Source organism: Pseudophryne corroboree, chromosome 5, assembly GCF_028390025.1.
Source record: "Pseudophryne corroboree isolate aPseCor3 chromosome 5, aPseCor3.hap2, whole genome shotgun sequence".
Classification (NCBI taxonomy): domain Eukaryota; kingdom Metazoa; phylum Chordata; class Amphibia; order Anura; family Myobatrachidae; genus Pseudophryne; species Pseudophryne corroboree.
In genome coordinates this window covers 487,026,061-487,035,640 of record NC_086448.1, presented here as the reverse complement: position 1 = coordinate 487,035,640, position 9,580 = coordinate 487,026,061, and the positions used below count along the sequence as shown (strand labels likewise).

The 9,580-nt window shown below is 40.1% G+C and overlaps 2 pseudogenes; both read left to right on the top strand.

The window, feature by feature from the left end:
* Positions 1–8,726: 8,726 nt before the first annotated feature.
* LOC134930372 (5S ribosomal RNA) lies at positions 8,727–8,846 on the top strand (annotated as a pseudogene).
* Positions 8,847–9,029: 183 nt separating this feature from the next.
* LOC134931461 (5S ribosomal RNA) lies at positions 9,030–9,149 on the top strand (annotated as a pseudogene).
* The last annotated feature ends 431 nt before the right edge of the window (positions 9,150–9,580 follow it).

Here is a 9,580-nt window from a genome sequence, read left to right as displayed (position 1 = left end):
GTTTGCTGCCCATGGGAATGTACATGAGTGTACTCATTGGAGCTAATTCAGACCTTATCGTTAATTTAGCACATCTACTGACATGCGGGTGGACGCCCAGCACAGGGCTAGCCTGCCCCGCATGTCAGTCCCTGACCCGTCGCACAAGTGCAAAAGCATCACACAGAAGCGATGCTTTTGTACTTCAGGAGAAGCTCCGAGCTAGCGCAGCTCCTGTGTGCTGGCAGGGAGCTACTTGTCACTGCCTGGGTCGCAGCAGCTACGTGTGACGTCACGCAGCCATCGTGGCCCACCCCCCAATGGTACAGGAACGCCTGCATTGCCCAGACCACGCCCCATAAATGGCGGCTAAATGCCACAAGCCCGCCCCCTCCACCCAGCGACCATTGGCTGTCTGGCATGCGCCGGTGCACTGCGGTGCCTGCGTATGCACGGTTCAGACCTGATTGCTGCTGTGCGAAAATGCACAGCACCGATTAGGTCTGAATCAGACCCATTGAGCAAAATTTTAAAAGCATCCCCCATTTCACCTGTATTCTTACCATGGAACAGAATTTCCCATTCAATGTCCTTTAGTGCTCGTTTCAGCATGATGAAATTAGCTTTTCTAAAGTTAAAAGTCTTACTTTGACCCTTATAATTATGTTTTTGAAAGCTAATATCGAATTTGATCATATTATGATCGCTATTTGTCTCCCCTACTTTAATATTTGATGTAATGTCAACTTTATTGGTTAGTACTAGATCCAGTATAGTCCTAAATTAGTTGGTTCCTTGATTACCTGAAACAAGTAGTGATCTTTTAGTATGTTTAAGAACCTGCATCTCCTAATGGCCCTCATTCCGAGTTGTTCGCTCGCTAGCTACTTTTAGCAGAAATGCAAACGCAAAGCCGCCACCCTCTGGGAGTGTATCTTAGCATAGAAGAATTGCTAACGAAAGATTAGCAATTCTGCTATTAAGTTTTTCCTTGCAGTTTCTGAGTAGCTCCAGACCTACTCCTAGATTGCGATCACCTCAGTCCGTTTAGTTCCTGGTTTGACGTCACAAACACGCCCAGCGTCCGGCCAGTCACTCCTCCATTTCTCCAGCCACTCCTGCATTTTTACCTGGCACGCCTGCGTTTTTTAGCACACTCTTTGAAAACAGCCAGTTTCCACCCAGAAACACCCACTTCCTGTCAATCACACTAGGATCAGCAGAGCGATTGAAAAGCTTTGTTCGCCCGTGAGTAAAATAGCATAGTTTTGTGTAAAAATACTTAACGCGTGCGTCCTGCTGTGCATACGCATGCACAGAACTGCCAGATTTTAGCCTATTAGCAATTCTGCTAAAAATAGCAATGAGCAAACAACTCGGAATGACCCCCAATGTCTTTAAGAACCTGCATCCGATAACTCACGTTGGCAGACAACTGCATCAAGTAGTCTGTACCTAGCCTTAGGGACTGATCTAGACCAGAATTTCTCCAAATTTGGTTTCAATAAATCAGAATATATATACCTGGTCTTACATACATTGGAACTTTAAAAAGTTAGCAATGAATGCAACTCAGCTGAAGATTCAATAAAGCTGTCACAAATCTGGGTCTTCGCATTTTTTACCAAACCCCGTACTTTCATACCGGCATACTCTGCAATTCTCGTTCAGTACTGTTTCAGTAATCCACTGTGCACCTGTGATTCTCAGACTGCAGTTACTAATTACTAGTGTTACTAGTTGCTTGTTAATACACTCTTATGTCTACAGCAGTGATCTGAAACACTTTTATTAGAGATGTGCACCAGACCATTTTTGCTGGTTTTGGTTCTAATTCATCATCCGGTTGTGGTTTTGGATTAGGTTTTGGATTTCGACCATGATAGTTTTTTGTTTTGGTTTTGTATTTTTTCAAAAGATTGACAAACAAAGCTAACATTACTTAACTGAGCCTTTGTTTTTGTTCTTGGAGTATAATTAACCTCAATAACAGTCATTTCCACTCATTTTTAGCAAATTTTGACCCCCTTACAGCTCATAATACTGTTTTCATCTACTTGGAGCCAAAGGCTGCAGCGAGCTGGCTGGTTACTAAATGACAGAGAAGTGGCACAAACACACTGCAGTTTATAGCACATCTAAACATTGCTACATAGCAGTGGCAGAAATGAAAATTACTGTAGTGCAAGATGGACTTGTCTTTGGTCATTTCCACCCACCCTTAAACAGGACATTAAAAAGGATATGCAGAGTTTAACAAACCAAGCACTTAAGCAACAGGGACAGCCACTTTTGTGGCTGAAGTGCTTGGTTTGTTTGGCCCCCACAAAGCAAGCTACCGATGGTCTTAAGGCTAATAGCTCTGCAGCAGTAAGATGTCATCATCACTACCATCCTCACCCTCATCAGGGTGTACATCATCCTTACATAACATCAATTCATCCCCACTCTAGAATCCACTATTACAGAACTCTCTGTATTTTGATGTAACTACCGGTAAAGGTCTTCCTCATGGAATTTGTAGTTCAATTTAATGAACATTATCTTTTCCACATATTGAGGAAGTTGTCTCCTATGCTGATCACTGATAAGGTTCTCAGTTGTGCTAAAAACTCTTTCTGAGTACACACTGGAGGGTTGACAGCTTAAGTAATGCAAAGGCAGTTTGTACACAGGTCTCCAAATTGACTTTTTTCTTTCCAGTATTCGAAGCGATTCTGTGAAATGCTAATTTGTACAGTATCAATAAAATAATCCTCCACTATAATTTGCATGGTGACCATATCAGTTGGATTTACGGCAAAGGTGTCACTAATTTTAGGCAATTCTTGTAGATCTGACCAGATATCAAAATTATACAACAATAAAAAATTTATTTTTTAATTGGCAGCTCAGCTCACACTGCGTAGAGTCGGACTGCTTTTACACATGAGCACTGGGGTACAGAGTGTACTGGGGAGCAGAATACTTGGGTGCAATGCGTAGAACAGTACAAACGTTTTACAATTTTTTCAGACTTTTAAAACTTTTTTTTACCTCTTTTTTACTTTTTCTAACCCACTGCTTATGTGAACATAGTGGGTGGGGTCCCGTGTTTCTATCATTCATGTTTTCTGATATCAATGTTATTTTTAATCCAGAGCAGTGTTTTATGGGGGAGTTTTGGGAAACCCTGCCAAACATGAAGGCATGAAGCCCGGCCGGATCAGTGATATTCATGCAGGGCTTTGTTGGTTTAAGCAAAGAAACAATTATATAAAAAAATAAAAAACAACTCTGTGGGGGTCCCCATTTCTAAGTACAACCAGCCCTGGGATCTTAGAGCTGGTTCTGGTTCTTAAAATACCAAGAATAAAAATGTGTAGGGGTCCCCCAGTAAGAACCAGCACCAGGCTCTAGGACCGGTCACTCGCATGCTTGTATTTGGAGAACTAGCATGTGGGCCATTAAAGGGCCTGCTGGTACATGTATCCCTACTGTAAAAACAATATTACACAATATGAAAGTGTGAGATAAGGATACCAACAACGAAATACTGACAGCCGACAATACCGCCAGCCGGAATCCTGCGCGCACCAAGGCTATTCCCACTCGTGGGTGTCCACAACACCCAAAGAGCATTAATAGATCCTGTGGTGAGCACAGCGAGCCACCAAGCCCACAAGGGGACTCTTAGTGCTCACACTACTGCCGGTATTCTGGTGGGCAAGATGCTGCTGTCGGGATATTGACAGCTGCATCCCGTCCATCTGTAAAACATATGTAATCCCTTTATTAAGGCATACTTACACACAAACACACACACACACACACACACACACACACACTCATACTTACATTCATGTCCACTTGTTCCTGTAGAAATCCATAGGTCACCTGTAAAAAAAAAAACTATACTTACCTAATCCAGTGTAGATCAGTTCTCTTTGGTCTATGTAGGCATTCCAGTGGTAAAAAAAAACACAGGAAACCCGCATCACCGAACATGTAGTGGATTATGTGTACTCACATGCACTGCTACTATGAGACTGCCAGCCTTCACGTGACTAATGTCACTAAAGGGACCCGGCAGCCAATCAAGAGCTGTTGCCATAATATGCCATACTATTAATCTCAGCAGGTACTGTAGCACCTCTCATTACAACCACTAGGGTGTGCAGGCTAGAGCTATTCCCCATGTATATCCCATGCTATGTGTATAAATACACACCTGAATTTTGATATTGCTTCATTCTTGACTAGCTCCCCTCCCCTACCTTAAAATTCCACCCTGGACTCTCTTTCCAGCTGGACCTCGTGATTTAGCCATGAGTATCTCTTGACATACCCTAACTCTCACCCTAATACCCTAACCCTTAATCATAAAACTAATACCCTAACCCTCACCCTTATGTGCTTTGAGTTCTATTAGAGAAAGTGCTCTATATAAATAAAATGATTATTAATCCTAATCTCAAACTCTAATACTCTAACCCTAATACTCTAACTCTTACCCTTAACCTTAGATCCTAACTCTAATACCCCAAACCCTCACAATTAAACATACAACCCTAACATTAACACCTCAACCATTACTCTTAATCTGAACCCTGACCCTAATATTAAAACACTAATACCCTAATCAAACCTCTAAATCAAACCCCTAATCCAACTCTAACCTAATCACTGCACCCTAAAAAGGCAGACTAGATTGACCAAATGGTTGTTATCAGCCATCAAATTCTATGTTTCTATGTAAGTACCTGTTATTGCTGACTATGATAAGTACCTGTTGTCCCTGAATGTTGTAGTTCCTGTTATCCTCAAGTATGGTAATATCTCTGTGTACGGTATGCTCCTGAATTTTTATTAGCGCAGTAAGTCATTAGCAAAATTGTGTTTTTCCTCTAGTATAGGTGACTTTAGTTGCCATTACTATTAGCTGTGTGTACAAAGACAGCTGGACCTAACTGCTGCTCAGTATATGTACTAAAATATTGGCACTCTAATTACATGTACTTGAGTGTATGTACACATAAATTCATTAGCGCCTGGAAAAGTTGTGTGAGGTTTGTGTACAGTATGTATCTGTTATCCTCAAGCAAGGTTAGTACCTGTTATGCCCATATATGGTAAGTACATCTTCTCCCCGAGTATAAGTATCTATTATCCCCAACTATTGTAGTACCTGTTAATCCAACTCTAACCCGTAACCTTAATAACTGTACAGACTAGATGGGCCAAATGGTTCTTATCTGCCACAAATTCTATGGGGTAAATTTACTAAAACTTTGAAAAATAAAAAGTGGTGATGTGGCCCATAGCAACCAATCAGATTATGTCTACCATTTCACTATTGCATCCGAGAATATAATAGACAGAATCTGATTGGTTGCTATGGGTAATATGACCACTTTTCATTTTTAGAAGCTTTAGTAAATATACTCCTATGTTTCTATGTTATTTTTCATGTGATTGTATATTTTCCCTGCCCAGTATATACTATATAAATGTAATCTATCCCCATCTACCTTAATAATTATTTTTGTCATCTAAATGCATTGACATGGATTGGGTATTAGAACTGTATCACCAGAGACACTTATTTACCACCTACAGGAGAGGTGAATTTTTGAATAGACAAACCAAAAGCAAATATGTATACATTGTAATTGTGACTGGGGATTTATTGTAGTATGAGAAGCAGTCTTTATGACAGACCCTCATATAAGATAAATCCTGTAGTGTCTACCAATATACTGTACTTACATTGTTTTTAAATAATTTATTTATTAAAACAGTTGTTTTGCTATAAAATGAATTCATTGGTGTTTATTATCATGAATAAAACACCATAATTGTTTCTTCTTTTTATACATGTGCATTACTGGAAAACGCATAAGTAATTATGATGTTCCAACTACAAAAGCCTTTGCCAATTTCATATTCAACATATCGTGGCTTAAAGTCATTCAGTTGAAATACAGTGTTTGAGAATGTGGACTTTTAGGTGCATCTATTGGTGTGCACAGGAGCACACAACCACTTTTACATAAAAAAAGAGGATTTTTAATTTTTCACCTACTTAGAGACGTCAAAGTTTAGGTATCCATCTATATTTTTGGAGATGCATTTTGCGTCTTTCATTTGTACATTATCCAATTAAAGTTTTACAGACCATTTAGATAGAGCAGTGCAATACCAAGGTTTTTTGCAATGTATCTTGATGGATTGATCTAGATTTTCTAAGATGGTAAGACCCGAGGAAAAAAAAAATCAGTGGTTTCCTGAATGATAGGAAAGCTTTTAATACTATGGAGGTAAGATTCCTAAAGGCAAAACCTTTATCTGTTAAGTTGTCATTAGAACCTCAATCAATAACATTTCACAGCAATCTGATAAAGGATTAATAGTTGATGCTGAACAGAAACAGATATTCATGTCAATTTGGACTCAGACACATTGCTAGTTGCAGGATTACCTGTATTCCTCCTCTTGAATGCATGCATTTTACTGTTCACAATCATTCATATACTGTACTATATGTGAACCCTGAATTACAGATTTTTGCCCACTTACAGAAAACATCCACAGACTAAAAATGTGGAAATAGGTGTTAACCAATAAATGTGTGAAATAGTAAAAGTAATATAGATTTAATTGCACAAATTTAGAGAAGGTGTTAGCTGTATAGCTACGAAATGATTTCTACTGACAGTCTCTGTGCACAAACACATACCAGTTTCTATAGAGAATGGAGTATCACAGATAAAGATAAAGGATGTGCTGATAGAGTTTATTTTTTCTCATTTGATGAGAGTTGATTCTTCAAGAGGTTCTTAATCACTATTACAATTATGGCTCCAAGTCAAAATAAGAACTACTACCATCTCTACTCTAATCTCTGCTAACTCTCTCTATGACCTTGCAGATTTGTCAATAGCTGACATTAACTACTTTTACAAATATACCTTTTTATAGCTATTATTGACAGTTATAGTAAGTAGTAGTACAGCACAATGCTTACAAAAGCACCAGGTAATTCAGTTATTTATCAATAACAGTGACCTTGAGGCTTTATTTCCTGTTCTTTCAAAATACACTCAACCCACAATACAACTGATCTCACATATCGGTTTATAAACTCGGAACAAACCACAACTCAACAAATTGCAGCGATTTCTGAGTTGCTGAGTTGTCTTAATACAATGTATTCTTTTTAATCATACTATATATATATATATATATATATATAGATGAGGAAAAGAGGCAGCACTCAAACAGACGTCTTAAGCAGGTAACAACGTGGTCAGTTTAATCCGACATGTTTCGAGGTAATCACCCCATCCTCGGGGTCATCATGATGACCCTGAGGACGGGGTGATTACCCCGAAACATGTCGGATTAAACTGACCACGTTGTTACCTGCTTAAGACATCTGTTTGAGTGCCGCCTCTTTTCCTCATCTGTAGCCAGAGGTATTTGCCTCCAGGAGGGCACCGCAGCATCTATAATCGTTAAGAGTGAGTGCCGGGCACACAGTACTTTATATATATATATATATATATATATATATATATATACATACACAGTATAAATATATATATATAAATACCACTCCAAAAAGAACAGCACTGGAGGCAATGTATTCAGGAATGATGATGTGTATTTAAAAGCGACAGCTCCTCAGGGTGATACGTATCACCTCTGACCCTTCTGCTATACCATCTGCTCTACAATCAATGAGTCAACGCTTTCTCGATCGTGGATACTCAAAGGAGGAGATTGATCTGGTACTTACAAAGATTGGCCAAATAAGGAGAGAGGAACTCCTATCTAGTAGACACTTCCCCCAACAGAGACAACGACAGATTTAACTTTGTCAGTATGTATACCACTGCTTCTAAATTCATTCGCAATAAGATCCATGAACATTGGCATCTTATTAGCACAGATCCAAGTCTGTCAAAAGCTATCCCACAACCACCACGATTCGCATACTAAAGAGAACCCAATTTGAAAGACATGCTGGTTGTAACAGATTTCTCTAAGAGAAAAAAGAAAACACCCTCTCACTGGTTGACTATCAAAACATGGGTTTATAAATGCACAGGTTGCCCAAACTGTCCTTTCTTGCTACTTGGCAATCGGTTGATTAACCCTCAGGATAACAAGACGTATACTATTAAACAAAGACTTGACTGCAACAGTAAATTTGTGGTCTATGTGTTGAAATGTCCATGCAATCTGCTTTATGTTGGAAAGACTAGCAGAATGCTAAAGGAGCGCTTAAGCCAACATCGTTCCACAATCAAGAAGAGCATCACCCTAGGTGGGGCCTCAAGTGACTTTTCAAATCTACCTGTGGCAAGACATTTCAGGGAGGCAAAGCATACTATCAACCAACTCAAGTGTTGCATTTTGGACCAAATCCCACCGCTCCAAAGGGGTGGTGATCGCAACAAAATCCTACTACAAAGGGAACATCAATGGATTGATAGATTACAAACATTGGCCCCCAATGGGCTCAATGAAGAATTCCACCTAGGATGCTTCCTCTGACTCTGTACATCACTGTATAGAGTCCAATCTTTTTGGTTTACTTTTCTGAGACACCGCCGTGTGTCATGTTTTATCATAAACGATATGTTTTCATCAATTGTCACCTGCTGATGCCTGATTGTCCTGTATCTCTCCGAATAACAATTGGTTCCTATGTTCAATGCCCCCCTGGCACTCGTAGGTTATATCTTACATACCATGGAGATTGATACTACCATATCACACTGGATCCCATCCGATCCCGTCTGATCTTGGCAATTAAGCAGTGATGGGCCTAGTCAGTACCACACTTGGAGACAAGGTGGGAATACTGGGTGTTGTATCAAGGAACTCGGTGTGTTTTCCCCACCCCTCCCTACTGTGTCTCCCCTGGTTTGTCTCTCAGACACTGGCATCAATAGTGGCGTCCATTCTTGTACATTATTATACAGGACTGTGACGCAATATGGTCGAGAGATGAGGGATGGCACTGTCACACTGTGTATTAATTATATAGGGGCACATCTGTCCGATACAATCATACCACACTGGAAACCATCCGATCCCGTCCGAACTTGGCAATTAAGCAGTGTTGGGCCCAGTTAGTACCATGCTTGGAGACAACATGGGAATACTGGGTATTGTACCAAGGGACAAATCCTGACCCACAGGTGATGTTCACTGTATTCCTCTTATGCTCCTGATACCACACGGCACTTACTATTGTCTCTCACGTTGGCTACTTAAAAGATTTGTGACTAACTACTTTCGTTGTCATTCATCTATTGTTGTGATTTATCAGCGCAATGGCACTGCACTGCATTTAGTGATTGAGACACTATATCCCGAGTGCTATTATACCATTGCTGTGCAAGTCAATATAGTTTGTCCACCTACATTATATTTCAGATTGTTTATTGGTTTATATTTCCGGGCTGTCGTTTCTCCATACTGTAGGCGCACTGTGGGGTTAATCACTCTACAGACAAGCTTATGGCTGGAGACACAGACAGCAGCAACTTCACCTGTCTGCCACTGTACGCTGAATACTGATCTGCCTGCACTACATGAACGTCGCACT